This window comes from Haliotis asinina, chromosome 14 (assembly GCF_037392515.1).
Source record: "Haliotis asinina isolate JCU_RB_2024 chromosome 14, JCU_Hal_asi_v2, whole genome shotgun sequence".
In the NCBI taxonomy this organism is placed as follows: domain Eukaryota; kingdom Metazoa; phylum Mollusca; class Gastropoda; order Lepetellida; family Haliotidae; genus Haliotis; species Haliotis asinina.
The window spans coordinates 33,847,184-33,862,602 of record NC_090293.1 but is presented as its reverse complement, the minus strand read 5'-3'; positions in this window follow the sequence as shown (position 1 = coordinate 33,862,602).

The window sequence follows — 15,419 nt, the reverse complement described above, 5'->3', positions numbered from 1 at the left end:
TTGTGGCCATCGTCTGCTAGGTGCAAGATGAGCGCATGCTCAAAACATAGTTTGCTCTGATTGGTTGAAAGTAAAGAGGCGGTCTCGTTGAAAGTAGGGAATCTTGCTGAAACGAACTTCGTAATTTGAATCGTTCGTTCGAAATCAGTGTTTCAGGTTTATTTTGTTGTTGTTGTTTTTGTTGTTTGTTTTTTTTTACTAGTACAAGTAATATCATTTTACAGTTCAAATGTTTTACATGTGTCAGCCTCCCCTAAGATTTAAGATTCGTGTACACGATCAGCTGCTCAAGAAGCTCGAACAAACAGTTTTGTCGAATGGGGTTATCACATCCGTCGGTTCCGAATGTATTCGCGTGCTTCAAATACTCAATAACACCCGGATATTGGTCAACACATGACGTTTATCTCCTAATTCAATTCTTTTTCTTTGTATGACTGACTAAGCGAGAATTCGAGAATTCGGATCCGATTAAAAGACCAACCTTCTGTCGTTTACCGCTGAATCGTTTTAGGCTGTCATCATTACTTCCAGGCGACATCTGTTATATTTGTAAATACACATAGTGCACGTACATGCAATGACCAAGACCTACAGGAATCAGATCAGCGCTGTCCGAAACACACCTTTTAATATAAAGATAACAGAAGTGTCAGCGTGGCTGCTGTTTGATATGAGAGGGTGCGTTCGAGCAAACACCAAATACTGGCATCAACAGTAAGAGCGTCATAAGTGACAGGACAATTTATATGACACATCATCAATAGCGCGTTCTTTCTGTGTTCCAATCAGAAAAAAAAAGTGGGAAATACTTCGTGCCAAAAGAGATACTCAGTCCAGCTGTATTTGTATTTCTAGCGGCGGTGGGGTAGCCTATAGTGGTTAAAGCATTCGCTCGTCACTCTGGGTTCGATTCCCCACATGAGTAAAACGTGTGGAGGCCATTTCTGGTCTCCCTAGTGATATTACCGGAATATTGCTGAAAGCGGTATGTTTTCTATAGTTTGGCATGAAATGCATATGGACCCGGGTTTTTTGTAAATAACTCTTCATCCAATGATCCAATCGATCTCAAACAACCCAATCACATTTTAAATCACCGATTTTATGCATTTGTATGAAAGAATCTATCTATGTAACTGTCAACAAAATAAACAGCAGAACACAAACTGCTTGCAGAGGGAGGGAGCCAATGACCTGAGATCGATTGGATCACTGGATGAAGAGTTATTTACAACAAATCGCAGCCGAGTTCATACAGGTGGTTTTCTAAATCGTTCAAAAAGATTGAAAATAGGAGCTGGGAGAAATCAATTTTTTCCCTGGCAAACACATTTTTCACAGGCAAGAGGAATCATTGTTGAATTTTACAATTGATTTAATGTTATCGTACATGTTAGCAATAAGCTTGACGAATTTACCGTGAATTCCAGTCTTCTGTATCTTCGCCCACAGACCAATTCTCCACACAGTGTCAAATCAATAAACGCGCAGAAGAGTTTTTGTTTTTGAGTGGACATTATATTTGCAAGTATATGTAAAATAAACATGTTATCTATTGTTGTAAAGTTCTTTCAGAAACCCGCTTGTGCAAGGGTAATTAAATTGTTCATTTTTAGGTACTCAGAAAGCCTAGCATTTAAAATACATGTGAAAAATTTTCCCACACAACTCAAGATTGTTATTGGTCTGTATGGATTGGGGACATTTTGATCGCCTTTATTTTTGCATACGGGTTTTATAATACCGAATAGCCACGATTCGGGACGTTTCCCAGTTGAAAGTATAAGATTGAAGAAGTCGACGTAAAACGGGGCTATTATATCCACTGAGTCAATAATATAATCATTTTCAACATTATTTATTCCATTGGTTTTACCTCTCTTCAATTTTGTAATAGTTCTCTTTATTACTTTAAGAGTGATATCTTTGTTTGATATGCTACAATCGAGATTAAAATCTACTTTTTCGTGTGATTCGTCGTCTTGGTTGTTGACATTTAAAGCTTTATAATAGTCATAATGGGAATCGACTGTGGGATATTTCCAGTGAAGCTTGAAGGGCATTCCAGTATTGCTTTGGTGATTTCTTTAAATTATTTCTAAACTCTCTTTGGAGTGAGTTTTATAGATTCGGATATATTTATATCTATACATTTTTTGTAGGTTGTCGATTCTGTACGGAGTCTTTGAACATTGGCGGGGGTGTTAGATTTTAAACTCGGAGTTTAGCTTTATTGAATCATCGTCTAAAGTGTCTATATTCTTTACCGAACCAAGGTTTGTTTTTTTTTTTTACGGTTGATATGGTGGGGGCAGAGAAGTAATAACATAATCTATTAAACGTTTGTCATTGTTGGTGACTTTACCTACATTACTATCTTTACCCATTCTTTCGTTCATTATAAACAAATTCAGATTTTTATAAATATCTATCAATTTGTAGCCAAAGTTGTTTACTTTTCCATAATCCTGCGATGGCAGTTCTAATGGGAAATACGTTTCAGGAGAAATTTCTTCAGCCTAAATCAAACTCCTCAGTGAGGAACCTATCAAACTCAGTATAATCACATAACGTACTTGATCATGCGTTAAAGTCACTCAGTAGTGTGACATAATCACTCATTGTTAACATTTCCAGAATAGAACTTTCTAATTCAGAAAAGGTGTCATCTGTAACGTATTTGGAGCCTTCTGGTGGGACCACCACCGCCGCCATTATCACCACCACCAAAACAAGTGGTGCAACAAGTTTGCAACAAGTGGTATAATTAGTTGTCAGCCCAGATTCATCTCTGGTCTTATAAATACTTGCTCTCATAGTTCAATGAGGTTATAGGGTCAGTTCATTCTTGTTTTAAGGGTAGTCAGGTTATTCTACTCTACTATTATTGTTTTATTGTCTTGATCAAAGAACTGAAGCCTCATTCTCATTGTCTTGATTGGTGATTTTGAATATCTGTGTCACAGCCATTTTTAACACCTCTGCACTGGGCACAATCACTCGACCACATCCATCCGACAGATCAGTGCACAGGTCAGTTTAGCTTATTACTTTTCTACACTAAGTCTTTTGTCTAATTTATATTAATCCCATTAATCATATTACATACCCTTAAGGAATCGAATGTGTGATATTGTATATAATTAGGTATTTATGAGTATGGATGTTATGAATGGATACATGGATGAATGCGTTAGATTTAAATGTAATGGTTGTGTTCTATTTTGAACTTAATGCATATTGTAAGTCTTATCCGTATGATAATTAATCTTCGTATGATAATTAATATAATTGATAATTAATAATAATCCTACAACCCGACTGATGCAAAGAAACAAATGTACAAATACTTGATTTTATCCCTATTACAGAATGAAGTCAAATATTTATGCATTTTAAATCATGTTTCTTTTATCGATTCCACTTTTAGATGTAACTTCAGTCAGCCAGTTCGCTGGAAACTCGTTTTCATGAGGTTTAACCGATTTACTCGTAGTAGACTACATATGGAACGCGTTTGTGGCTTAAAATTAATTCTTATTATCAAGGGCGTATGTTGCATTAATCATTTGTAGGCATGGTGTTCATTAATGGGTTTATTAGTGAACGATATATTTGGCCCGCCGTGGCCCGGCTCGACCCGGCCCGGCCCGGTGAGAAAGCGATAGCACCAGACGGTATAACGATAAAGCCAGGTATAACGATAAAGCGATAAGTCGAGAAGGCCATAGAGTGAGAAAACGATAAAGCAATTAGCGATTACCCTTGTCAGCCAATATACTTCTCTGGTATCAAATAACTTCTTTCGTTGTTATTTGCTTCAATATAATCCGACATTTACCAGTTTTGACGGAAAAGGACGAATAGGACACGAGCAATGACGAAGGTTAAGGGTAAACGTCTTGTGACAATAATCTTTGGACGTTTAAGGGACTGACATTAAATGTCAGTGACACACATTCGGCATGTGTTTCCAAGTTCTGGTGTTTCGGCCATTATGTGTACTTGTAATATTCGGCTGGTGGTTAGGCAGGTACATGCTGACACCCAAGAGTGATTATTTTCTTGCATACTATTTCACAGCTGAGGGAGTATAATTTTATTGTAAGTACAGTTTGACGAAGTGACTTTGTTGTGCAGAGGATTTTTTTAACTGCTCTGGCGATTGGTTATAAAAGAAATATAATTATGGGCAAAGTCGATATGATCGCTGTACATTGGCTTTGAACTAGTAGCAATCCATAAATGCCTCTGATTATGTCCGCTTCCCCTAAAAGGGTATTGGTCTTTTGATAATTGGTTTATGTATCTTAAGCATCTACACGGTTTTGCATAAAAATATAACAATAACAGTAGAGCCTTGCAGTTTGTCCATACCCGACTGAAGTAGTGTATATTACAATTGATGGCAGATGTATACTTTGTCAAATTCAGATATTTCGATAAATAGCCCAAAAGAACATCTTCTTTGGATACTGTTACCGAGCTTTGCATTTTGTGCAATAGTCAAGTTTCCAGGACTCACCAGATGGCGCCCGCTTTATTGCATTCACTGAATATACTTATGATGTCTTCCAGTTCTTTATAACAACTACACTATCTTATTGTGAGAAGTTGCCAGTGTGTGTTTGCGTGTGTGCACGCGCGCATGTGTGTATGACGATTATTTTGCGTAGAATGGTGGTGACATTGTTTCCATCTAATGCGTTCCTATATTTAACAAAGAGAACATCTGTTAGAGCCTCAGGTATGTTCTATATGGTAAAATAAGTCTTAGTTATGCTTTTTCCTTTGTTCTAGTCTCATTCATCAGCTATGCATTGTTAACCTTGTAACACTCGGTCTAACCGGTATTTATTGTCACATTGTACGCTTGCAGCACACTTTGCTCAAGCTCTCCGTCACTTTTGTTGTTCCACTGACAGGCCAAGCCGGTCGTAGCTTTTCTTCAATGTAAACTCTTTAAACTTACACGCTGTCTTGTACTTCTGAACGAAGGACATAGCTTTTGCCATGACGACTTAGGGTAGGCAGATACCTACATTTCGTCCCTTTGCCAATTGTATGGGAAGAAATCCACCCATAATCCCCGTATTTTCCTTTTTTTATTCTATTCCTAAAAATATAGGCCTATGCTGTTTTCAGAAAGGAAAAAAAACAAAAATAACAAGTAAACCTAACCCCACTCTTAAACCCCGGGAAATAATTCTAATAAATAGAGTATATATTTCAAGTGGGGATTACGGGTGAGTAGAATTGTTACCGGAAAGAGTTCCACCCGCTCCCTCCTCTTTTCACATAGTAAATTTGCTCTAGGAGAGTAATTCCCCGGTGTGATATTCCGACAGTTCTTTTTATACCTGTGTTTGTTTATTGAATGAATATTTAGGGTGCGGTATGCATGCCAGTTTGCAATTTTGGTTTTTGATGGTGGAGGGGGATGCGGGCGGAACTGTTACCATTGCGGAAATCAAACACAACTATCTATCTACCTACCTACTACCTACTCAATCTCTGCTTTAATTGGGTCGAAACAGTTCATAGTTATGTACTACTGAGATTAACATTTTCTAAAGATTGTAACACGCACCATTCTTCAACTATGTGCTGGATAGGATGTGCTCCATATCAAACAAATAGATAGGAACAATTGCATTTAGATGCAGTAGAGGAGTTATAACTGGTATATCTAAATATACTCATCATGAATATCTTTAGTTTGAAACTGGTTGGGAAAATTTAGCAGAACGTACTTGAGAACAAGCCTTTAACAACTTAACAATTGGAATTATCTGACAAAACAAAACCCTAGGTGACAACACTTTTAATGGAGAGTATAAGAACATCTAAGCATAGAATGGAACAGAGCACCTAACTTCTCATATATCATATATGTGCTTGGCGCGTCATTTCATTATGATTATTCGTAAAACCTCCAGCATCATTTGTTTTGTTTTCAGAGCTGAAAGTGAAAACCACAGTGAGGGATCTTCTCACGTTCCTGCTCATCTCCATCATGGTGAGTCAGAAAAATGTCTTAGGGAGCAAACTTTCCTCTATTTCAAATATGTTACTTTCGCGCAATCACGTTACACAGACACTATTCTGAATACTTAGTGAGTTCCTTGCTTCTGTTGCATTCACTGAAACTATCTGTTAGTTAGTTAGTTGGTTGGTTAGTTATAGCATTCACTAAATTTACCGTTCTCTCACACAAATTCTGATAGCATTCACTAGAATTATCACTCGGCCATATGTATTTGGTATGGCCTTCAAAAGAAGTATAGCTTCCTCGCACATATAGTTATAGCATTCACTAGAATTATCATTTTGCCATATGTAATTGTTATGGTATTTACAAGAAGTATAACTCTCTTATATACATAGTTATAACATTCACTAGAATTATCACTCGGCCATATGTATTTGGTATGGCCTTCAAAAGAAGTATAGCTTCCTCGCACATATAGTTATAGCATTCACTAGAATTATCATTTTGCCATGTGTAATTGTTATGGCACTGACAAGAATATTTATCTCCCTGCAAATGTAATTGTTATGGCATTCACAGGAAATGTCACTCTCTTATATACATAGTTATAGCATTCACTAGAATTTTCACTCTGCCATAAGTATTTGTTATGGCCTTCAATAGAACTATAGCTTCCTTACTCATATAGTTATAGCATTCACTAGAATTATCATTTTGCCATATGTAATTGTTATGGTATTTACAAGAAGTATCACTCTCTTATATACATAGTTATAGCACTGACCCGTGAAGGTCCCGGGGTAGAATAGGCCTTCAGCAACCCATGTTTGCCATAAAAGGTGACTATGCTTGTCGTAAGAGGCGACTAACGGGATCGGATGGTCAGACTAGCTGACTTGGTCGATACATGTCATCGGTTAACCATTGCGCAGATCGATCCTCATGTTTTTGATCACTGGATTGTCTGGTCCAGACTCGATTATTTACAGACCGTCGCCATATAGCTGGAATATTGCTAAGTGCGACGTAAAACTAAACTCACTCACTCACTCAGTTATAGCATTCACTAGAATTATCACTCGGCCAAATGTATTTGTTATGGCCTTCAAAAGAAGTATAGCTTCCTTGCACACATAGTTATAGCATTCACTAGAATCATCATTTTGCCATGTGTAATTGTTATTTCACTGAGAAGAATATTTATCTCCCTGCGAATGTAATTGTTATGGCATTCACAAGATATGTCACTCTCTTATAAACATAGTTATAGCATTCACTACAATGTTTCACTCTGCCATATGTATTTGTTATGGCCTTCAATAGAACTATAGCTTCCTTACTCATATAGTTATAGAATTCACTAGAATTATCATTTTGCCATATGTAATTGTCATGGTATTTACAGGAAGTATCACTCTTTTATATACATAGTTATAGCATTCACTAGAATTATCACTCGTCCATAAGTATTTGTTATGGCCATTAATAGAACTATAGCTTCCTTACTCATATAGCTATAGCATTCATTAGAATTATCATTTTGTAATTGTTATGGCACTGAGAAGAATACGTATCTCTCTGCCATATCTAATTATTATGGCATTCACAAGAAATATCACTCTCTTAAATGTATAGTTATAGCATTCACTACAACTATCATTTTGCCATGTGTAATTGTTATGGCACTGACAAGAATGTTTATCTCCCTGCAAGTGTAATTGTTATGGCATTCACAAGAAACGTCACTCTCTTACATATATAGTTATAGAATTCACTAGAATTTTCACTCTGCCAAAAGTATTTGTTATGGCCATTAATAGAACTATAGCTTCCTCACACATATAGTTATAGCATTCACTAGAATTATTACTCGGCCATATGTATTTGTTATGGCCTTCAATAGAAGTATAGCTTCCTCACACATAGAGTTATAGCATTCACTAGATTTATCAGTTCGCCAGATGTAATTGTTATGCCATTTAGAAGAAATGTCACTCTCTTATATACACAGTTATAACATTCACTAGAATGTTTCACTCTGCCATATGTATTTGTTATGGCCTTCAATAGAAATATAGCTTCCTCACACATATAGTTATAGCATTCACTAGATTTGTCTCTCTGCCATTTGTATTTATGATGGCCTTCAATAGAAGTATAGCTTCCTCACACATAGAGTTATAGCATTCACTAGAATTACCATTTCGCCAAGAAGTATCACTCTCTATCGGCTATATGTATTTGTTATGGCCTTCATTCGGACTACAGCTTCCTTACTCATATAGTTATAGCATTCACTAGAATTATAATTTTGCCATATGTAATTGTTATGGCATTTACAAGAAGTATCACTCTCTTTTACATATTGTTATAGCATGCACTAAAATTATCACTCGGCCATATGTATTTGTTATGGCTTTCAATAGAAGCATAGCTTCCTCACACATATAGTTATAGCATTCACTAGAATTATCATTTTGCCATGTGTAATTGTTATGGCATTTACAAGCAGTATCACTCTCTTACATACATAGTTATAGCATTCACTAGAATTATCACTCGAGCATATGTATTTGTTGTGGCCTTCAATACAAGTATATCTTCCTCACACATGTAGTTATAACATTCACTGGAATTATCACTCGGGTATATGTATTTGTCATGGCCTTCAATAGAAGTATAGCTTCTCACACATACAGTTATAGCATTCACTAGAATTATCACTCGGGCATGTGTATTTGTCATGGCCTTCAAAAGAAGTATAGCTTCCTCACACATATAGTTATAGCATTCACTAGAATTATCACTCGGCCATATGTATTTGTTATGGCCTTCAATAGAAGTATAGCTTCCTCACACATATAGTTATAGCATTCACTAGAATTATCATTTTGCCATATGTATTTGTTATGGTCTTCAATAGAAGTATAGGTTCCTCACACATATAGTTATAGCAATCACTAGAATTATCACTCGACCGTACGTATTTGTCATGGCCTTGAACAGAAGTATAGCTTCCTCACACATATAGTTATAGCATTCACTAGATTCATCACTTCGCCAGATGTAATTGTAATGGCATTTAGAAGAAATGTCACTCTCTTACATACAGAGTTATAACATTCACTAGAATGTTTCACTCTGCCATATGTATTTCTTATGGCCTTCAATAGAAATATAGCTTCCTCACACATATAGTCATAGCATTCACTAGAATTGTCTCACTGCCAATTGCATTTATTATGGCCTTCAATAGAAGTATAGCTTCCTTACTCATATAGTTATAGCATTCAGTAGAATTATCACTCGGCCATATATATTTGGTATTGCCTTCAATAGAAGTATAGCTTCCTCACACATAGAGTTATAGCATTCACTAGAATTACCACTTCGCCAAGAAGTATCACTCTCTTATATATATAGTTATAGCATGCACTAAAATTATCACTCGGCTATATGTATTTGTTATGGCCTTCATTCGAACTATAGCTTCCTTACTCATATAGTTATAGCATTCACTAGAATTATAATTTTGCCATATGTAATTGTTATGGCATTTACAAGAAGTATCACCCTCTTATATATATTGTTGTAGCATGGACTAAAATTATCACTCGCCATATGTATTTGTTATGGCCCTCAATAGAAGTATTGCTTCCTCACACATATAGTCATAGCATTCACTAGAATTCTCATTTTGTCATGTGTAATTGTTATGGCATTTACAAGCAGCATCACTCTCTTGTATATATAGTAATAGCATTCACTAGAATTATCACTCTGACATGTATTTGTTACGGCCTGCAATAGAAGTGTAGCTTCCTCACACATATAGTTATAGCATTCACTAGAGTTATCATTTTGTCATGTGTAATTGTTATGGCATTTACAAGCAGTATCACTCTCTTGTATATATAGTAATAGCATTCACTAGAATTATCACTCTGACATGTATTTGCTACGGCCTTCAATAGAAGTATAGCTTCCTCACACATATAGCTATAGGATTCACTAGAATTATCACTCGGGCATATGTATTTGTCGTGGCCTTCATTAGAAGTATACCTTCCTCACACATATAGTTATAGCATTCACTAGAATTATCACTCGGGCGTATGTATTTGTCATGGCCTTAAATAGAAGTATAGCTTCCTCACAGAAATTGTTATAGCATTCACTAGAATTATCACTCGGCCATATGTATTTGTCATGGCCTTCAATAGAAGTATAGCTTCCTCACACATATAGTTATAGCATTCACTAGAATTATCACTCGGCCATATGTATTTGTTATGGCCTTCAATAGAAGTATAGCTTCCTCACACATAGAGTTATAGCATTCACTAGAATTAACACTCGGCCATATGTTTTTGTTATGGCCTTCAATAGAAGTATAGCTTCCTCACACATGTAGTTATAGCATTCACTAGAATCAGCACTCGGCCAAATGTATTTGTTATGGCCTTCAATAGAAGTATAGCTTCCTCACACATATAGTTATAGCAATCACTAGAATTATCACTCGGCCATATGTATTTGTTATGGAATTCAATAGAAGTATAGCTTCCTCACAGATATAGTGATAGCATTCACTAGATTTATCAGTTCGCCCGATGTAATTGTTATGGCATTTGGAAGAAATGTCACTCTCTTATATACATAGTTATAGCACTCACTAGAATATTTCACTCTGCCATACGTATTTGTTATGGCCTTCAATAGAAATATAGCTTCCTCACACATATAGTTATAGCATTCGATAGAATTGTCTCTCTGCCATTTGTATTTGTTATGGCCTTCAATAGAAGTATATCTTCCTTAAACATATAGTTATAGCATTCACTAGAATGATCACTCGGGCATATGTATTTGTCATGGCCTTCAATAGAAGCATATCTTCCTCACATACATAGTTATAGCATTCACTAGAATTATCACTCGGCCATATGTATTTGTTATGGCCTTCAATAGAAGTATAGCTTCCTCACACATGTTATTTTTGCATTCACTAGAATTATCACTCGGCCGTACGTATTTTTCATGGCCTTCAATAGAAGTATAGCTTCCTCACACATATAGTTATAGCATTCACTAGAATTATCACTCTGCCATATGTATTTGTTATGGCCTTCAATAGAAGTATAGCTTCCTCACACATATAGTTATAGCATTCACTAGATTTATCAGTTCGCCAGATGTAATTGTTATGGCATTTGGAAGAAATGTCACTCTTTTATATACATAGTTATAGCATTCACTAGAATGTTTCACTCTGCCATATGTATTTGTTTTGTCCTTCAATGGAAATATAGCTTCCTCACACACATAGTTATAGCATTCACTAGAAATGTCTCTCTGCCATTTGTATTTATTATGGCCTTCAATAGAAGCATATCTTCGTCACATATATAGTTATAGCATTCACTAGAATTATCACTCGGCCATATGTATTTGTTATGTCCTTCAATAGAAGTATAGCTTCCTCACACATATAGCTATAGCATTCACTAGAATTACCATTTCGCAATGAAGTATCACTCTGTTATATGTATAGTTATAGCATGCACTAAAATTATCACTCGGCCATATGTATTTGTCATGGCCTTCAATAGAAGTATAGCTTCCTCACACATACAGTTATAGCATTCACTAGAATCATCACTCGGCCAAATGTATTTGTTATGGCCTTCAATAGAAGTATAGCTTCCTCACACATATAGTTATAGCATTCACTAGAATTATCACTCGGCCATATGTATTTCTTATGGCCTTCATTCGAACTATAGCTTCCTCACATATATAGTTATAGCAATCACTAGAATTATCACTCGGCCATATGTATTTGTTATGGCCTTCAATAGAAGTATAGCTTCCTCACAGATATAGTGATAGCATTCACTAGATTTATCAGTTCGCCAGATGTAATTGTTATGGCATTTGGAAGAAATGTCACTCTCTTATATACATAGTTATAGCACTCACTAGAATATTTCACTCTGCCATACGTATTTGTTATGGCCTTCAATAGAAATATAGCTTCCTCACACATATAGTTATAGCATTCGATAGAATTGTCTCTCTGCCATTTGTATTTGTTATGGCCTTCAATAGAAGTATATCTTCCTTAAACATATAGTTACAGCATTCACTAGAATTATCACTCGGGCATATGTATTTGTCATGGCCTTCAATAGAAGTATAGCTTCCTCACACATATAGTTATAGCATTCACTAGAATTACAACTCGGCCATATGTATTTGTTATGGCCTTCAATAGAAGTATAGCTTCCTCACATATATAGTTATAGCATTCACTCGAATTATCACTCGGCCACAGGTATTTGTTATGGCCTTCAATAGAAGTATAGCTTCCTCACACATGTTATTTTTGCATTCACTAGAACTATCACTCGGCCGTACGTATTTTTCATGGCCTTCAATAGAAGTATGGCTTCCTCACACATATAGTTATAGCATTCACTAGAATTATCACTCGGCCATATGTATTTGTTATGGCCTTCAATAGAAGTATAGCTTCCTCACACATATAGTTATAGCATTCACTAGATTTATCAGTTCGCCAGATGTAATTGTTATGGCATTTGGAAGAAATGTCACTCTTTTATATACATAGTTATAGCATTCACTATAATGTTTCACTCTGCCATATGTATTTGTTTTGTCCTTCAATGGAAATATAGCTTCCCCACACACATAGTTATAGCATTCACTAGAAATGTCTCTCTGCCATTTGTATTTATTATGGCCTTCAATAGAAGTATAGCTTCCTTACTCATATAGTTATAGCATTCAGTAGAATTATCACTCGGCCAAATGTATTTGGTATTGCCTTCAATAGAAGTATAGCTTCCTCACACATAGAGTTATAGCATTCACTAGAATTACCTTTTCCCCAAGAAGTATCACTCTCTTATATATATAGTTATAGCATGCACTAAAATTATCACTCGGCCATAAGTATTTCTTATGGCCTTCATTCGAACTATAGCTTCCTTACTCATATAGTTATAGCATTCACTAGAATGATCATTTTCCCATATGTAACTGTTATGGCATTTACAAGAAGCATCACTCTCTTATATATATTGTTATAGCATCCATCAAAATCATCACTCGGCCATATGTATTTGTTATGGCCTTCAATAGAAGTATAGCTTCCTCACACATATAGTTGTAGCATTCACTAGAATTATCATTTTGCCATGTGTAATTGTTATGGCATTTACAAGAAGTATCACTCTCTTATATACATAGTTATAGCATTCACTAGAATTATCACTTGGCAATATGTATTTGTTATGGCCTTCAATAGAAGTATAGCTTCCTCACACATATAGTTATAGCATTCACTAGAATCATCATTTTGCCATGTGTAATTGTTATGGCATTTACAAGAAGTATCACTCTCTTATGTATATAGTTATAGCATTCACTAGAATTATCACTCGGCCAAATGTATTTGTTATGGCCTTCAGTAGAAGTATAGCTTCCTCACACATATAGTTATAGCATTCACTAGATTTATCAGTTCGCCAGATGTAATTGTTATGGAATTTGGAAGAAATGTCACTCTTTTATATACATAGTTATAGCATTCACTAGAATGTTTCACTCTGCCATATGTATTTGTTATGTCCTTCAATGAAAATATAGCTTCCTCACACACATAGTTATAGCATTCACTAGAATTGTCTCTCTGCCATTTGTATTTATTATGGCCTTCAATAGAAGTATAGCTTCCTCACACATAGAGTTATAGCATTCACTAGAATTACCACTTCGCCAAGAAGTATCGCTCTCTTATATATATAGTTATAGCATGCACTAAAATTATCACTCGGCTATATGTATTTGTTATGGCCTTCATTCGAACTATAGCTTCCTTACTCATATAGTTATAGCATTCACTAGAATTATAATTTTGCCATATGCAATTGTTATGGCATTTACAAGAAGTATCACTCTCTTATATATATTGTTGTAGCATGGACTAAAATTATCACTCGCCATATGTATTTGTTATGGCCTTCAATAGAAGTATTGCTTCCTCACACATATAGTTATAGCATTCACTAGAATTCTCATTTTGTCATGTATAATTGTTATGGCATTTACAAGCAGTATCACTCTCTTGTATATATAGTAATAGCATTCACTAGAATTATCACTCTGACATGTATTTGTTACGGCCTTCAATAGAAGTATAGCTTCCTCACACATATAGTTATAGCATTCACTAGAGTTATCATTTTGTCATGTGTAATTGTTATGGCATTTACAAGCAGTATCACTCTCTTGTATATATAGTAATAGCATTCACTAGAATTATCACTCTGACATGTATTTGTTACGGCCTTCAATAGAAGTATAGCTTCCTCACACATATAGTTATAGCATTCACTAGAGTTATCATTTTGTCATGTGTAGTTGTTATGGCATTTACAAGCAGTATCACTCTCTTGTATATATAGTAATAGCATTCACTAGAATTATCACTCTGACATGTATTTGCTACGGCCTTCAATAGAAGTATAGCTTCCTCACACATATAGCTATAGGATTCACTAGAATTATCACTCGGGCATATGTATTTGTCGTGGCCTTCATTAGAAGTATACCTTCCTCACACATATAGTTATAGCATTCACTAGAATTATCACTCGGGCGTATGTATTTGTCATGGCCTTAAATAGAAGTATAGCTTCCTCACAGATATTGTTATAGCATTCACTAGAATTATCACTCGGCCACATGTATTTGTCATGGCCTTCATTAGAAGTATAGCTTCCTCACACATAGAGTCATAGCATTCACTAGAATTAACACTCGGCCATATGTATTTGTTATGGCCTTCAATAGAAGTATAGCTTCCTCACACATGTAGTTATAGCATTCACTAGAATCATCACTCGGCCAAATGTATTTGTTATGGCCTTCAATAGAAGTATAGCTTCCTCACACACATAGTTATAGCATTCACTAGAATTATCACTCGGCCATATGTATTTCTTATGGCCTTCAATAGAAGTATAGCTTCCTCACACAAATAGTTATAGCAATCACTAGAATTATCACTCGGCCATATGTATTTGTTATGGAATTCAATAGAAGTATAGGTTCCTCACACATATAGTGATAGCATTCACTAGAATTATCAGTTCGCCAGATGTAATTGTTATGGCATTTGGAAGAAATGTCACTCTCTTATATACATAGTTATAGCACTCACTAGAATATTTCACTCTGCCATACGTATTTGTTATGGCCTTCAATAGAAAGATAGCTTCCTCACACATATAGTTATAGCATTCGATAGAATTGTCTCTCTGCCATTTGTATTTGTTATGGCCTTCAATAGAAGTATATCTTCCTCACACATATAGTTATAGCATTCACTAGAATG